Source organism: Silene latifolia, chromosome 4 (assembly GCF_048544455.1).
Source record: "Silene latifolia isolate original U9 population chromosome 4, ASM4854445v1, whole genome shotgun sequence".
In the NCBI taxonomy this organism is placed as follows: Eukaryota; Viridiplantae; Streptophyta; class Magnoliopsida; order Caryophyllales; family Caryophyllaceae; genus Silene; species Silene latifolia.
In genome coordinates this window covers 88,953,108-88,972,204 of record NC_133529.1, presented here as the reverse complement: position 1 = coordinate 88,972,204, position 19,097 = coordinate 88,953,108, and the positions used below count along the sequence as shown (strand labels likewise).

The window sequence follows — 19,097 nt, the reverse complement described above, 5'->3', positions numbered from 1 at the left end:
AAGTTGAGCACCCAATTGAGTAACGGAGTCCACTTCATGCTTTCCTCCTCTAGTAGCCTTGCGAGGTCTACTCTATTGTGAGTTATGGACCGCCATTTCCTCAATTTTGTTCCAAGTTTGATTGTCATCAACTTCGGTGAACATTCCATTTGATCCCATGTTGAGAATGTTCCTTGAATCTTCATATAGACCGTTTCAAAATTGTTGTACCAAGAACCACTCGCTAAGTCCATGATGAGGACATGAGCGACAAATTCCTTTGAATCGCTCCCAAGCTTCATACAAAGATTCTTCATCCCTTTGCTTAAAACCCGTAATTTGAGCTCTTAGCATGTTAGTCTTTTCCGGTGGAGAGAACTTTTTGTAGAAAGCTAGAGCCAACTTCTTCCAAGAATCAATTCCGAGAGTAGCCTTATCAAGGCTTTTCAACCATTGTTTCGCGGTGCCAATTAGAGAAAAAGGAAATAAGACCCATCGAATTTGGTCTTGAGTTACACCGGTTTGAGAAATCGCATCACAATAATCGCAAAAAGCCTCCATATGAGAATGAGGGTCTTCACTAGGCATCCCCCCAAATTGGCTTCTTTCGACTAATTGAATAAATGCGGATTTGGCAATAAAATTTCCGGTTAGATGTTGTGGTGTGGGAGTACCATTGGGTAGGTTCTCCTCGGTGGGTACGGAATGTGATGAAAACTTAGGCATTGTGGGTTGATTTTGTGTTGGATTTTGTGTTGGGTTCTCCTCACCTTCTCTTGAAAAAGGGTTGATGAACTCAATAGTATTTGGTTGAATAACCTCACTAACACCTCTAAAAGTTCTCCTATCAAGTCTTCTATTGGTTGTCAAAGTTCTTTCAATTTCACGATCAAAGGGTAACAAGTCACCTTGTGACCTTCTAGACATGCAAATTATCAAACAACTCGAAAACAATTAGAACAAACCTTGAGGAGTTTTGCTTCCCCAAGGCAAAGAAAGACACAACTAATAACAATATAAGAAAATCTAAATCAAGTTAACACCGTCCCCGGCAACGGCGCCATTTTTGGTCGTGTATCTAAAATCTTTCGGTTACTTGTCGTTAGGAGCACCTAGACCAAAACACAATTTATAACTTCACCAACAACTCTACAATTAGTAAAGAGGCAAGTAAAGGTCGGATCCCAAGGGACGGGAATTGAGATGAGATTTCTATTGCAACTAGTGGTGTCTTAAGGGTGTCACAATTGGGGTTTGAATAGAAGATCACTAAACTAAATAGCAATGACAGTAAACAAGCAAGATGAATTAAAAGAGGTGTAAACAATTGATAAAAGGCACTAGGGTGTCATGGGGTCATAGGGGATTCATGGGAATTGATCATACAAACATGTTCTCAAATTATAAGCAAGCAATTATTTTTGTGATGGATCGAGTTGGTTTATATCTTACAATCCTAGGAAAGTTTGGGTCCCGGAGCCGAATCGATTAGATTGTACAACACCTACAAGTCGACTTAGTCTTCCCTACTCAACAACATGCATGGTCTAATGAGACTCGAGTTGGTTTATGTCTTACAAGTCTCATTGAAAAGATAGGTGATGGATAAAAAATGCAAGGATTCATAGGCTCGCATTTCATCAAACATAACATGTGCATGAGTTGAGATCATAAAAACCAAGCAAATAAACCATGAAAGCATATTAATTTAAGCATGAATCATTCCCCATGTTGGTTTCCCCTAATTACCCATTAACCCTAGCTAAGTGACTACTCACTCATTATCATGTTGAACATGCTAGCAAGGTTGTCAATCATACCAACAAAGTGAAACATGATGAATAAATGAAAGTAATTAACAATAATTAAGAAGGGATTAAGAGAATTATACCTACTAATGATTCCAATAATAAAGCAAATAATAAAAGAAGTACTTGATGCTTGATTGAGAGGTTGTCAATCTCCCAATAATAACCCAAATAATCTTCAATTACCCAAAATAAAGGATGAACAAGAGAGAGATTAAGGAAATAAAACTTGTATTAAAACTTGATTAATTGTTGATTACAAGATTAAAGAGAGATTTGATTGATATTAACTACACTAAAGATTGCTAAGAAGAACATGCCCTTCTAATTAGACTAATGGGGTATTTATAGTGGGGATTAGGTGGATGAATTAGGGTTAACTAAGGGCTAAAATGACGATTAAGTCCCTACTTAAGGAAACGCCGGTCTTTTTGGAAAGACTCCGGTCTCTAGGGAGACTCCGATCTCTAGAAAAAGATGTGCATCCTTCCTTGAAGCTTGAAGTAGACGAAATGGGTCTGCCTGGGAATCCGGGCGTCTTTAGCACGGGACGGGCGAATTCGGTGGTTTCTGCCCGGGCGTCTTGTGGAGAAGACGGGCGTCTTCTGGGTCTTTTGCCCGGGCGTCTTGGGGTGAAAACGCACGGATTGTGGTGGTGGACACGGGCGTCTTCTGGGGAAGACGCACGGATTGCTGGGCAGTCTTGTTTCTTCTTCTTTTTTTCCTTTTTCTTCATAAAATCCTTGGGGATTTCCTCGGGGATGCAAGGATCTTTTCTCATCATTGCCCATTTACTATAGTATGTACAAAGGCCTTCTAATCTTGTCTCTCCTTGATGCTTGGTCATTGAATTCAATTATCCATCATCGAAGACTGCCATGCTCCGAAATGAGATCCATACTTTCCAACAAGAGGATGGAGAATCCTTGGGGGAGGCATGGGATAGATATCAAGACCTTATCGCTAGTTGCCCTCACCATGGGATTCCGGATTGGTATGTCACCCAAACCTTCTTCCAAACCTTGTTGCCAAGAACAAAAGAAATGGTGAATGCTTCCGCGGGAGGGGGATTTAATCATTTGGGTGATGAGGAGGGCACTACTCTAATCAAAAAAATGGCGGACTCCGAGGTAAACTATGGCACAAGAGTTAATATCTTGAGAAGAATTAAGCACCCTCCCGAATTCTTAGTGAATGTGGAAACCAATGCTAAGCTTGATATGCTCACCAAGAAGCTTGAAGAGTTGAGTAAGAAGAAGCAAGTGAACCAAGTGAGCCAAACTACCACATCTCATGGACCATCCATGGAAGAAGTGACGCATAGATCAACTTGTGAGTCATGTGGAGGGATGGGTCACACTTATGAAGTATGTGCAAATAACTACCTTAACAACTTTGATGGGAACAATGTGCAAGAGGTGAATGCTTTCCAAGCATTTAACAATTTCTCCAACCGTCCACCTAGGCCCTCATTCAACAACAACAACCAAGGATCCAACCAAAACTTTGCCAACCAATCTCAAGCATACCAAAATTATGGAGGTAACCAAGGGAACCAAGGTAATCAAAACTTTTACCAAGGAAACCAAGCCAACCAAGGGTTTAATTTGGTCAAGGATTCAATCAATGGAACAACAACAATTAGAACAATCAAGGCTACAACAATAATCAAAGGTACAACTAAGGGCAAAATCAAGGGTTTAATCAAGGGTACCAAGGGAACAACCAAAATTCCAACTTTAGAGATCAAGGATATGGCTTTCCTCTTCCAATTTTCAACCAACCTTTCAATTAAGAGCCACCACCCCAAGCTATTAATTCCATGGGAGATGATAAATATGACAACTTGGTGAAGTTGATAGGGGATTTAGCAAGTAATACCCAACAACAAATCAAGAGTCTTGAAGCTAAAGTGGCTTCCCAAGCTCTCATGAGTTCTCAAAAACCACCGGGTGTATTCCTAAGACAAGGGCAAATCCAAGGGATCCTATGAAGGCAAAGGAAGTTAATGCTATCATGGTTGGAGTTGAAGAGGAAAAAGAAGAGTCATTTGATTTGTCAAGTCAAGAGGAGTTATCATACACTACTCCCTTTTCCATGACTATGGAAACATTCCAAGAAGTTGACCATGAGCCCGAAAAAGAGAGCATGGGAGGATATGTGCTTGAAGAAATAATGACAATTCATGGTACAAGCTTGGATGTTGAAGTCGGCCCGGATAAGCGAGAGATGGTTATGACTACACCAACCACTATGAGTGAAGAATTTGTGCTTGAAGAAATTGTGGAAGCAACAAATGTGATGGTAGAAGTTGAGGAGAACCCGGAAGAAGAAGATATGGTGATGGTAGAAGAACACTCTTTGGCCAAGCAAGAAGGGGCCAATGATACTTCAAGGTATGACAAATTTATGGACTTGGTAATGAAAATGGAGACCTCCAATCCACCTTTGGTGGAGATGCCTTGTTACTCCGAATTCCTTGAAGAAGTCATTTCTAGAAGAGTGGACATTAGTGGCCATGAGATTGATGCCTCAAGTGAGGAGTGAAATGTGGTCAAATCTAAAGAAATCCCCGTCAAACTTGATGACCCCAGGAGTTTCTCAATTCCTTGTACCCTAGGTGACCAAAAGGTGGATAGTGCTTTGTGTGACTTAGGGGCAAGTATGAGTGTCATACCACTTGCCCTTGTGAGGAGGTTGAATGTTTCAAGTTTAGCCCGCACTTCCATTACAATCAAGCTTGTCGACGGGACAATCAAATCTCCAAATGGGATTCTCAAGGATATCATGGTTCAAATTGGTAAGCTTTCAATTCCTACCGATTATGTTGTGTTGGACATCCCTATGGGAAGACGCTCTCGTGTCATTCTTAGTAGGCCATTCTTGGCCACGTGAGGGGCTCCCATAGATGTCAAAGAAGGACTATTCTCATTCAAAGTTGGGAAGGAAAATGTTGAATTTAAGCTACCACATGCTTCAAAGAAAACCGTGGTTCAAAACATGTTTGCCATGGAAACTTTAGAACTCCATGAGAATGAAGATGAGAACATGGAACTCTTAATTGCTTGTGAGCCGAAAGTTGATGATGAGTCCCCGGCTAAGTTCCTTGAAGAATAAGTGAATGCTAAAGATAAGTGTGGGGAAATGGGCAAGACTTGGGAAACCGAGTTCAATTCTAGCACCAATGCCCCTCCAAGATCAAAATCGGGAATTGAAAAGAAGAAGCCAAAAAGATGGAGGAAGAGATCGAAAGGAAAGAGGGTATGTGACCCTAGTGTTGACAAAGAGACTAAGGAAAAGCTTGAAGAAGAAATGAACCGAAAATGGTAAGAAGTTCAAGATGCCATGAGTAAGTTGCATGATTTGATGATGAGGACCAAGGGTTCGTGTGTTGTTGATTCTTGTGTTGAAGGTGGAAGGTTGTTGGGATCTCGGGATATTGATCCCGGTTTAATGAAGTCTTTGAATGAAGAGGTTTGGTGGAGTTACTTAAAAACCACCGCAATGTATATATTCTATTTCTCTTTAATTAAATTTTTACCGCATTTTGCACTTAGTAACATGATTCGAAAAGGAGTTAATCTAAATTAGCTCTCTTTGCATTTATATAGTATAGCTTGCATCGTATTTCAATATTGCATATAGATTAGATCATGCATTGCATGCTTATTTGAAAATCACTAAAAATTTGAAAAATCAAAAATCAACAAAAACATGTATTCATTTCCGAATTTCCTCCACACATTTATTTCCATTGTAAATATGTAAATAAATAAGTTTGGGGAGGAAATTCCATCAAACAAAAATACAAAAAACATGTTATTTATTTTCAAATATTCACAAAATCCAAAAACATGTTCTTTAATTTCGAAAAATTCAAAAACGACCAAAAATATGTTGTTTATTTTCCTTATTCTCTTCCTATACTTTGTTCCATTGAGGACAATGTAAATTTCAAGTGTGGGGAAGGAAATATCCACTTTGTGCATATTGTCTATATTTGTATGTATATTTACTTGTTAATTTGAAAAATTAAAAAAAATGCCTAAAAATTGAAAAAATTCAAAAAGACCAAAAATATTGCATTGTATATATATACTTGCTGTCGGCTAACCTTTGGCATAGACATTGACCATTTGAGGCATAAAGGAGCTAGAAGACCCGCTTGGTAAACTCGTTCTAATCTCTTGCTCCTTTACCGTTCTTTCTTTACATATCTTGTATATTTAAAGGAGGATAGGATTTGTGCCTTGGATGTTCCCTTGGGGAACTTTTGGATTGTTGGTGTTGATGTGTTGCTAGGATTACTCAAACTTGTTGCACGTTTCAATTCATGTTTGTTTAATTTCCGCATGCATTGTGGCTTGTATATATTTGTTTGTACTTAATTTGCGTTTGCATTGAGTTTATGAATACATGTTTTCAAAAAAAAAAATGTGGTCTAAGGAGGGATTATGATACCCCAATGATGAGTTATGTCTTGACCATGCCTTCCCCCTCCCCATGGCTCACACCCGTGTCACATGGTTAGCATATGGGAAAAAGGGCATGACCACCAAGTTTTGGCCGCCTTGTAGGATCGAGAGGACCGTAGGCTAGACCTAGACCTCGACCAAACTACTCAAATGTGAGGATTAGAGCCTCCTAGGGTCGGTGTATTCACACCCGACCCCGTTTCGGAAGGTGAGTAGGTCTCCTCGCGATACGTGTTATGTCTAGACGCATAAGTGTGTCATTCCATCCTTAGACCGTGAGTTGTTTTCTTTTTTATGCACATTTATTGAAACGAATTTATTCACATATACTTGAACCTCACATAGCCTAAATAAGCCTTGTTTCGACCCTTGCATTAGTTCCTCTTTTGATTCACCCCTTTTGAGCCTTAGCCTATTTCACTTGGCATAACCACAAAATGAACTACATCCTATAAATGACCTTCCTTGATCAAGAATGAGTCATGTTTATAGTAGTGAGCTAGGTGGTGTCTTGGGTCCTATTGGGTCGGAGTATTGGTTTCTTTTAGCATTTGCACATAAATAAGAGGTTTTGAAAAAGAAATGAAAAATAAAATAGAAAATTAGAAAAGTTTTGAATAATTCCAAAAAAAAGTTAGTTTGTGATTGTAAATATTTGTTCTAGAAAGAAAGAAAGAGCAAGCAACACCCCCTACTCATCATTTACGGGGGTAGAAAAAGCCGTTGCTAGAATAAGAGGTCTTAAGATGTTTTTCCAAGTGAGTCGGGTTTACACAATTTTTGCAGGAATTTGGGATACAAATTCTTTGTTAGGGTGTAGATGTTATTCATTGTGTTCAAATAAGGGCCGAGTTGAAAGGTTTGTATAAAGGTTCTAACATTTTTCCAATTTGAGTCGGGTTTATATAATTTTTGCATAGTCTTGGGTAATCAATTCTATGTTACGGTATAGACGTGTCTCATGTGTTGCAATAAGAGATCGAAAAAGCGATATTTTGGCTATTCTTAATTTGAACCTCACGTAACCAAATGTTGCTTGCAACAATCCCGTTTCGTCCTTCTCCCTAGCCCCGATACAACCCTTGTTTTATATTATGTGCATTTTCCCCTTTTTTGCATCTCACTTGGTCATAGGATTTTCTAACACTCTAGATTGCGGACACGTTCTCACGAGTCGTAGTAGTTGAGTGTTTCGAGTACTTTTTGTACACATAAAAACACCCGTTCTTTAAATGACTGACGAGTGAAATCCGTGAGGTTGTCGATGGTCTAAGTCGCCTTAGCCATGGGTCTCTTTTGGTTGAATCTTGCGCGTGTCGTGTCATTCTTGGAGGACTAGCCTTGCTTCCCCTTTTCCCCGCCTTAGAATGTGTTTCTTTGGCTTGTGTGAACATATTTGGGTTGCTCGTGCCACGTTTAGAGAGTTGGCACCTCGTTGAGGTTTTGAGACGGTTTCACCTATCCTAGACCTTTCAATTGTTCAAAGCAAAACCCTTCGCTTAGATGAGGAAAGCGGTTGACTTTTTGATTGATGCATCGTATGATTGATTACGTGCTTAAATGTTGGATGTGTCTAGATTTTCCGCAAGCCCCCACTTGCCTTGCATCGGAATGAATACCTCATTGTTGTTTCGGTGTGAGTTGAAGGGACGAAGAAGGCCCGTTAATTGCCTTTCATCGGATATTATTACTTTAGCTAGTCTTTTATATTATGGGTCTCTGTTTAGTTTAAATGAGCTTACTCGAGGACGAGTAAGATTTAAGTGTGGGAGATTTGATAAGTATAATTTTAGTGTCATTTCTACCCCATATTTAATCATTTATTTGACTCGATTTTGTGCACTTCAATCGACTTAATAGCTCATTTTATTTACTAATTTATAATAACTAGTATAGATCCCGCTCAAATGCGCGGTTTTTTAAATAGGAATATTAAAGAAAATAACAATTATACAACTGATATTTAACTCAATTTGAAATTCAATTGTAAAATTTATTATTATTATTAATGTTTTGTATTAATGGGTGAAAACGAAAAGTTCACTATTGTAACACCCCCTCATACCAAGGTACCTTACCAAGGACTACCCTAGCATGAAAGGCTGTTACCATCTCGGTTTCCCGAGGTTAGTATATCAAAGTTACAAATTCCAAACAACATTTATTAAAGTATAAAAGTTAAAGATTACATTATCTCAGACCAACTCAAAATAAACGTACAAGGTCTCAATACAAATGAAATCCAAGACATCTAAACTCATAACAACGGAAGCTAGACTTGACGTGATGACTCCCCATGACTGTCCCATAGCTAAACATCCGCATTACATCACACAATCGCTCACCATCCCCGAATGGATCACCGCAGTTTTACAAAACAACAACACGGGGTCGATCTACTCAATCAATATAAGACAACAACAATACAACCAGTGATCATCGATCTCACACGAAGAACCGCCTACACACCGAAGTGTGTAGCCCCGCCAGATTACCCATCGCAACAGGTAATCCTCGCCGCCGGTGGGTGACCGCAGCCCATCCCCACCTAGTCCACTCATCAACGAGCGACCGACAATCCCTGTCCCCTTAATGTGCACATCCCCTCCCGTGACGGGTTCCACGTAGGGCGAACTAGGGTGTGAAGCCACTCCCAAGTGACTCCACCACAATCACACACACAAAGATCATCACAGTGTCACACACCACAATCGTCACAAAGACAACCACACCAATACCGTCACCACAACACCCAACCTCCGATGATCGCCAGATAACAACAATTACAAAACATATGCAATCTCAATCAATTAACAAGATCTTGAGTAGGAGAAACCCTACCTTTTCGCAATCCGCTACGCTGCAATCAATCATACAAATGCACAACTAGTAACACATCATCACCTACAACAGTGATAATCAACAATCAACGACATATGATGACTAAAACCCTAAATCCCCAAATTAACCAAATTAGGGTTTGTTAACTTATAAGAATGACAATAGATGAACAAGTATAAGACACTTACTACGGCGATTGACACGGAATGAGATGCTAGAACCCACAATCGACAACCTTTGACTTGGAATTGATGAAGATGATTAGAGGATAATGAACGTAGTTTATGTTTTTGGGGAGAAATGATTTTAGAAACTGACGAACGATGATATATAACCTCTAATCATTATAACCAAAATCGCGGAAATAATACCGTCGGGCCGGATACTCGGTCGAGTAAGGTGTATACTCGGCCGAGTATCCTCTACTCGGTCGAGTATTCACCATACTCGGCAGTATTCCTCAAATAGAACCCAAACAAACTACACTCCTGACACTACTCGGCCGAGTAGGCTCTACTCGGTCGAGTACTTAGCTTATAAAAATCCATAGTGTTACAATCTTCCCCCCTTAAAAAGAACTTCGTCCCCGAAGTTCCAACCCAACCTATAAAACATGGACACCTAACACCAGCTCCACTAACCACGCTTACTAGATAACATATCCTCTCGATATTGACTCCATAACATTATCGAATAACCACAAAATAATGTTTCCAATCTTGTCTCACTTCCATAACACTCAATAGCACTCAATACCAAGACAATCCACAAAAGAAGATCAACCATCAAAACGGAATGTTACATTCTACCACTCTTAAAAATGAACTTCGTCCTCGAAGTTTACTCACACTCATCAACATCATCATCCAAACCAAAACTCTCGAACTCATAAATATCATCATCCACTTTTATCAACACTATCGAAAAATTCTCACACTCCTAAACATCGAACTACTACAAGCACAAATGCATGGCCTTTTAACACTATCAAACACTATATGTACCCATCCATTCCTTATGCTACACTACACTCTACGTCCAATAATATTACGACATGCACAACCCTCAAAACTCTCTTTGCCGCATCCTACTCCTCTTAAGACATATGTTACGTCCCCGTAACTCACTAATACTAGATCCTTAGCTATACCTCTCATTATCTTCATCACCACCACATGTGAAAGATACCCGCCTATAATCTAAACACTTACTATTCCTATATCCAAGGCTCTCTTACTTAAACAGTTCTCATACCTCAACTCATTCTGCACTCCGTCTAACCAATACCACACAATCTTGATCATAACAAACACTCTAACTCTTCAACATTACCGCAACACGACATACCTCTCTATATAAGCTATATAAAACTCTTATCGCCGAAAGCATAACTCACGATCCACACTTGTTACGTACACTCATACTAGATCCTCAAGTTCCTTTCTTTCATTACCGCAAGACTCATACATAACATAACACGACACTAATTACCCAACACCCTACACTCACTGTCTCAACAAAGGATTATGAACCACCTGCATATATCAGATCATTACCACACATGTTCTACGAATCACTTGCCAATACCCTGTCTACCAATGCCTCATCTAGAACAAGATAAAATTACTGTAACAACCTATCACAACTGTGTCCCATCAACAGAATATCACTATACCATGATAACAACGAAAACATATACAACTCTCTTTCATATCATATTCTACCCTCATTCCCAACTGAAACTGGTAAGAAACATCAACAAACAAAAACAACAGTCTTTATGTTCAACCAAAACTCACAAGGAACAAAAAAAACAAAACAACAATCTATGTTTAACTGGTATGCACTTTCGAAAACTCGTATCATAGTCATCTCACCTACTCCACACAACCGGTGACGGCATCGCAACACCGCCACCAACAGCCGCACCGCAGTGCGAAAATACCCGCATCACAAGAGTAAGTACCGTGCCCGGATCACCACCCGAGGCACAACAACCACATCGATAAACATCACGCCCACATATAATTCCCACAAACACTGACTCAGTATAACTCTCCGGACAAGAGAACTTACTCAAAACTGCTTTACTCGACCATAACACAACATTTTATACGGAATAAACATACAAGAATCTCATGCATATCATCCATACCTTTTCACGGAATATACATGTATCATCAATACACCTACGATTTTAACTATCCATGCCAGATCAATCAAATTATGACCTTTTTAACCTCATTCCATTAGATTGGCGTACCCAACATATATCACAAACATTCATATAACAACTTTATGACTATCACACCATACCGCTTCTCGTGAGGTCAGAACCTCACACAAACATTTATACACATCATAGACCCATAATCACATCTAACTAGTCAACCCTGATCACGTAAGTTACCACCTGTTAAAAGTTACCTCTCACCTGAGCTTAACTCGTACACCCCTCTTATCATATTCTCCCATCCGCATAACCATCACCCCCTGCCAAATGTAACCATACCATTAATACTCAACTACTAACAACCGCCTCATATAACCACATCTTATACTCTCTCACAGCCATACATATCTATCTGGTCTCTACAAAATCAACCTCATTATATCAACTAGCTTCCCTAAAGTAACATCATCCTCAACCACTAGTGACAATACTATGGCACCAACATCCTTCATGTGACTACTCTCTTACTATCACTTCTTAATATCACAATCCGTTTTCTCTCTTTGGTTATCATCCCAAATAACGAACATCCAATCCATCAACAAGATTTACCTCAACACTATTCCCAATTCTATCCTTTATCATATCGTTACCTAACTCTCCACCAAAATCTCAGATCGTGCAAACACTCTACAAGCTCCTTATTCCCTTAATACCTCGAAACTCACGGCTAACATGTCGTCCTACTCTCTTATATAATCATTAACTCACACCCTCTAGTGAGACTATCGTACATTTCCATAATTTCTTACCTTCATGCTCCTTAACTCCGGTCAACATTCTCTCAACCTACTTCCATCCTTATTTCCCCCTTTTTACTCAATAATACCAATTAATAATTCATCTCCTTTCTCTTCCTACCTAACTCTTTACTAATTTATTTATTTTTCCATAGCTCCACAACTCTAATTCCCTTAATTCATATCAATATCTTATCATTCTTCTTATCATTTATCCTCTCTTATCTTTCTTCTCACTTCCCTTGTCACCATCAAGTCCACACACTAACAGTTACTCTTCAATTAGTCGTATCTCCCTTTCGTATCTCTAGAAACCAAAATTCACTTCATACCGTTTGTCCAAAGAATTACACACTAGGCTCACCCCTTGATATTCCAACTTCCCAAACTTAGCCACTATCTACAAATCCACATCGCGACATAACTTCCTTTAAGTTCACTATATACCTCTCTTTCCTATCTTCTTACAACAACCTTCCATTACATATATCCTTAAGCAACCCTATCCTAGCTGTCTTCCTCCATAAATCCTTACACATCCAAATATGCCATTATTCGTATCCCTTATCTCAATCTTTCATTCTCATGCTTCTTTACACTCATCACCCTTGCCCATATACACTTACTTTTATACTATTCAACACACGACTATATCACTCATCATATCTCACAAAACATGCTCGTTACCTCGATTAGCTCATCATTCTTCCCTTTTCTTGTTCCACTATCCTTCACAACCACTTTAACACATGTCTTCCTTACCCCAACACATGTCCCTCATAAGCCGTCATTCTCCATGTCATAACTTCCGGTAACTTACGTATCAAGACCGTCTCACATATAAAAGAATGCATTAAGACTCAAAACATACATGTGTATATACCCTACGACTCAAAACACTGTAAAAACATAGCCACCGGCTCAAAACAAAAGTAAGAACATAGCCACCGACTCAAAGTGGCCGCCCAGTGAGGTACTCAGTCGAGTACATAACATACTAGGTCGAGTACAACTATAATCCAATTGTAGATATAATATAATGAAAGCCCAATTACAGATATGATATAATAAAAGCCCAATAACAGATATGATATAGTGAAAGCCCAAATATAGTCAAATTCATTTAGGCGGAAAATTTTTAGAGTTTCTTATTCTTTTAGTATAAGGGGGATTAGTTGCATTAGTTATATTTAATATATAGTCGGGTTTTTATATAATATTAGTATTTAATAGTTTAATGTTAATTATCGCGAATAGATGTATATTTTTGTCGGAATTTGGGTTTCACATTCGCTATGTGATCTTGTAGGTACGAGTTCGTGAGGAAGGTCATAAACCGAGTCGGGTTCGCGAATAAAGGAAGGGAAATTGAGACAGAAACCGATTGAAGTAAGACGAGTCAAGACGAGTTTTGTGCTAATCAAATGGAACAAAGCTCAGCTGAAACCCAAGTCAACCCCACACATTTTTTTGCTCACGGCTGATTCAATTCATTGCATGCTCATATGCCATCACCATTACCCACCAAAAATCCGTATTTCATCATCACAACTCACCATTTTTCATTGCTCTGTATTCCATCATCATCACCAATCCCCTGCTTGTGTGCTCACCATCATTAATCAACAACAGCAGCAGCAGCACCCCAGAAACATCACCATCATACTCACCTTCCGTCAACAACAGAGCCCGACACCGACTCCAGCAGCTTCATCTCGACAGTAACCATGGCTGCCCGTGCAAATTCGACACCATACCAGGCCATTAATTGTCCACCACAGTTGCTCGAAATCGGAACCCGACATTACCTCCGAATCAAAACCCAAACCCGCACCTGCAAACCACTAGCAGCGACACCACTATTTCAACCACGATCACCATCAATTTCACCCTCCATTAAGAAACCCGCGACAACCTGCTGTTAAGAATATTCAACAACCAAATACTCTTCCCTAGTCTTACGTCTTCTGTTCCTATGCTTTAGCTATTTGTTGTTGACTCCTTATTGTTAGCTTATACATCCTAGTTTCCAGCCTTTAGTTATTAGGTTTAGTTAAATGCTCCTCTTTGCTAACTTTACTATATATACATGTAATCTGTATATCCTCCTTACTTCATTAATATAATTCTTTTTCATACTTTACATGGTATCAAGAGACTTTCGATCCTCACGATCATAAACACCCGTTTCCCGCATCTTGCGTTGTGTATCCGTCCCTCAGTCAGGCATCCTCTATCTCTCGCAATGGCCAACAACCAACTTCAAATCCCCAACGCTGCCCAACCAAACGCACCTCTCACCCTTGTTACCCTTCCTAATTGTATCCAACTTAAGGACACCATGACCTTCCGACAATGGCGCTTCCAAATCCGTGCCATCATGAACGGACTCCACCTTTTCTCGTACCTTGATGGCTCTAACCCCGAACCACCCAAAACCATAACCGTGGCTGCTGTAGCCCCTGCCACCGAACCCACCATTGAAGATAATCCTGCTCACTCGACTTGGTACCGTCAGGACCAACTAATCCTTGGTGCTCTCACAGGTACCTTGTCGTCTCCCATTGTCGGTCTCATTGTGAATGACAACACGTCACATGAGGCTTGGACCACACTCACTAGGACCTTTGCCAATTCCTCACGTGGTCATCGACGACAAATAAAAGACCGCCTCGACAATATTAGTCATACCGACAATATGACCATTACCGAATACATGACATCCGTCAAAGCCTGCACCGATGACCTTGCCCAACTCGAACACCCGATGGACATTGACGATATTACTAATAAAATTCTCAATGGCCTTGACCAAGAAAAATACCGTTCTGTTATTGATGTTGTTCGTGCTCGAGATACCCCGATTTCTTTCGAATCTCTACACGAAAAGCTCATCCAACATGAACTCCGTATCAAGCATGCTAAGTCCGCCACCAATCCCACCGACTTCCAGCCCTCTGCCCACGCAGCCACCCACTCTCGTCATACCTATCAAAATCACAATCAAAATCGCTCATACTCGAAACCCGCCTACAACAGTAACAACTATCAAAATTCGAACCGTACCCCTCCTACTGGTTCCAACTCAAACCAGTCATACCCGAAACCCTACCGTGGTCGATGTCACTTTTGTGACGAAGTCGGTCACGTTGCCTCTGCTTGTCCTCTCCTTCAAAAACTCTACCCGAATGTTGTTTTTCGTACCCGTCCAAAAGGCCTCCGTCCCCAAGCCAATAGCACAACCCAATCTAGCAATATGCCTCGCTCTTGGATTGTTGATAGTGGCGCATCTCACCATATCACGGATGATTTGAATACACTGTCCCTTCATAACCCATATGAAGGACCAGATGATCTTCTAATTGGTGATGGATCGCCTCTCACAATCACTCATACTGGTTCTTTTTCTTTCTCTTTATCTCCTCGCTCCCTGTTATTTACTAATGTTTTAGTCGTTCCCAAAATTTCTCACAAATTGTTTTCCGTCTCTCAATTTTGTCGCGATAATCATGCTTATGCCAAATTCTTACCCGATTCCTTTTCTTTGCATGATATTCAGACGGGCTCCCTTCTTCTTCAAGGTCGTCTCATTGACGGCATGTATTATTGGACTCCGCCTTCGCCTCACGCGCACTCTGCTAAAGCTTCCGACTCCTCCTTGTGGCATCATCGTTTAGGACACCCATCACTTAAAATTATGCAGCTTTTCAATTCTAGGTTTAATTTAAAAATTTCCAACTCCGATTATTGTAATTCATGTTATCTTAATAAAAGTCACAAGCTTCCCTTTTCCGTCTCTACATTGCGTTCCTCTGCTCCACTTGACTTAATATTTTCCGACCTTTGGACATCCCCCGTCCTTTCCCCCGACTCCTTCAAATATTATGTTATATTCGTGGATCACTTTACCCACTATGTTTGGTTATACCCGTTAAAACACAAATCCGACATTGCATCCACATTTATCAAATTCCGAGCTATTGTTGAAAAATACTTCAATAAACCTATCCGACAATTTTACTCCGACAATGGAGGTGAATTCGTTAAACTTACTCACCATCTTCACACTAATGGCATCAATTTTCTCACTTCTCCTCCACATACTCCCGAGCATAATGGGTTTTCCGAACGACGTCATCGTCACATAGTTGAAACGGGACTATCTCTTCTTACTCATGCTCAACTTCCATCTTCATTGTGGCCCTATGCCTTTTCTACGGCTGTCTATTTAATTAATAGGATGCCCACACCGACTCTTCAAAATAATTCTCCATACTCCATTCTCTTTAAATCCGAACCAAATATTTCTAAACTTCATAGTTTCGGGTGCTTATGTTACCCGTGGCTTCGTCCCTACACCCGTCACAAACTCGAAACTCGGTCCCTTCAATGTGTCTTTCTTGGGTATTCGCAAACTCGAAGCGCTTATTTGTGTCTTGACCCGCTCACGTCTCGGATCTACACCTCCAGGAATGTTCGTTTTCTGGATCATATTTTTCCATACTCTGATCTCCTCAAACTATCTCCATCTTCTTCCTCTATCACACCCTCTGACTGGTGTTCTGTCTCTCTCCCTGTTCTGAATCCGTCACCCACACCTGCCACGGCCTCCCCTTCCATTCCCACCACTGCCACGATTACTCCCTCCCCTGCTCCTTCCCCAAACTCGCCTTCCTCCCCTGCCCCTTCCCCTTCCCCGAACCCCGCTACCTCCCCTGCTGATCACCCACCCGACCCAATACCCGCCTCAACCTCTGCTTCTTCCTCTGCTACTGTACCTACAACGGCACCACAACCGCCTCCACCTTCTACCTCCCATCACAACACCCGTCTCTCCAATAACATTATTAAACCCAATCCCAAATATGCTAAACCTAACCCGAAACACGCTAAATTATCATCCGTACCCTCTGCCTATATTACTCCCACAACCGTCAAACAAGCTCTCGTTGATCCGCGATGGAGAGCTGCAATGCAGTCCGAATATGATGCTCTTCTTCGCAATCGTACCTGGTCCCTCGTCCCTCCTGATCAAGCCCAAAACATCATCGGTTGTAAGTGGGTTTTTCGAATTAAGTATAATCCCGATGGCTCTCTCAAGCAACACAAAGCTCGTCTTGTTGCTAAAGGGTTCCATCAACGACCCGGCCTTGACTATACCGAAACCTTTAGCCCAGTTATTAAACCCATTACGATCCGACTCATTCTTTCCCTTGCTGTCTCACACGGTTGGTCCTTGCGACAAATTTACATTAATAATGCCTTTCTCCAAGGAACTCTGACTGAGTCCGTATACATGATTCAACCTCTGGGATTCGCAAATACTGACACTCCAAATCACGTTTGTAAGTTAAGTAAAGCTATTTACGGATTAAAACAGGCACCGCGTGCTTGGTACACTGAATTGAAGAATTATTTTTTATCTTACGGTTTTCGAAATTCTATTTCGGACTCCTCACTGTTTATTTTTGATCACACTGACATCCGATTATATGCTCTCGTCTACATTGATGATATTGTTATTATAGGTCCGAATTCCAATGATGTTGATCGGTTTATTACAGCCATTTCAGCTCGGTTTTCATTAAAAGATTTGGGCCCTTTATCTTATTTTCTTGGCATGGAAGTCACTCCTACGACAAACGGTATACATATTAATCAGTCCAAGTATATCTCTGACATTCTTGTTCGATTTAATATGCTCGATTGCAGTCCCTCGACGACTCCCATGCTCTCGCATCCTTACTTAATCCGTGAAGATGACTTACCAATGGTTGACGCCACGAATTACAGGGCAGCCGTTGGTAGCTTACAATATCTGTCCTTAACACGACCTGATATCGCTTATCCGGTTAATAAATTGGCACAATTCCTTACTCATCCGACATCCACACATTGGGGAGCTCTGAAGCGCCTCCTTCGCTTCTTAAAGGGCACTATTCACAAGGGTATTTCGTTTGACAAAAGCAATCATTTTAATTTTCATGCCTATTGTGATGCGGACCTAGCTGGTGATCATAATGATTATTTATCTACTACTGGTTTTCTTGTTTTTATTGGCAAGCATCCCATCTCGTGGTCCTCAAAGAAGCAACGTGCATTATCTCGATCCTCCACCGAGGCTGAATTTCGTGCTATAGCTGATACTACGTCTGAAGTTTTATGGTTAAAGTCGCTCTTTAGTGAACTACGTATTTCATTGCCTAAAGCTCCAGTTATATTTTGTGATAATCTAAGTGCTACAAATTACTCGGCCAATCCTATCTTTCATTCACGAATGAAGCATCTAGCCTTGGCCTTCCATTTTGTCCGAGAGCAGGTTCATCTCGGTCACATACGGGTTCAACATATTAATGGGGATGATCAACTTGCTGATACGTTAACTAAGCCCTTGTCAAGACCACGGTTTGACTTACTTGCATCCAAGATCGGTCTTACACTCCGTCCGTCCGTCTTGCGGGAGTGTGTTAAGAATATTCAACAACCAAATACTCTTCCCTAGTCTTACGTCTTCTGTTCCTATGCTTTAGCTATTTGTTGTTGACTCCTCATTGTTAGCTTATACATCCTAGTTTCCAGCCTTTAGTTATTAGGTTTAGTTAAATGCTCCTCTTTGCTAACTTTACTATATATACATGTAATCTGTATATCCTCCTTACTTCATTAATATAATTCTTATTCATACTTTACACCTGCAACAACAATCGTTCACCACCTTCATCTCGCCTCACCACCATTCACACAGCACCTACATTACACGACAACCAGCAGCCCCGAATCGAAACCCGATTCGAAGCATCATCAACGCAGCAACATCCCCACATCAAAGCCCGACATCGGAACCGGGTCAACAATTCAACCACCGTCAATCCCGACTCCGTTTCCGCCCCCTAGCCGCCATCAACAGTTCATTCCCTGCATTAACCCAGAACCGATCATCAACCCCGCATCAATTTAATCTTGCAAACAAGACGCCCTGAGCCGGCCCACCGGCTGCCGCCTCACCGGCTCTCATTCCGCA

At 40.7% G+C, this 19,097-nt stretch overlaps 2 non-coding genes across 2 annotated transcripts; one reads left to right on the top strand and one right to left on the bottom strand.

Moving 5' to 3' along the window:
- Positions 1-226: 226 nt before the first annotated feature.
- Positions 227-333, top strand: LOC141654194 (small nucleolar RNA R71). Its single transcript, XR_012547758.1, has one exon. It is a non-coding gene; the product is annotated as a small nucleolar RNA R71 (small nucleolar RNA).
- A 2,332-nt stretch (positions 334-2,665) lies between these two features.
- On the bottom strand, positions 2,666-2,772 carry LOC141654449 (small nucleolar RNA R71). The gene has a single exon (XR_012548008.1). It is a non-coding gene; the product is annotated as a small nucleolar RNA R71 (small nucleolar RNA).
- Positions 2,773-19,097: the final 16,325 nt, after the last annotated feature.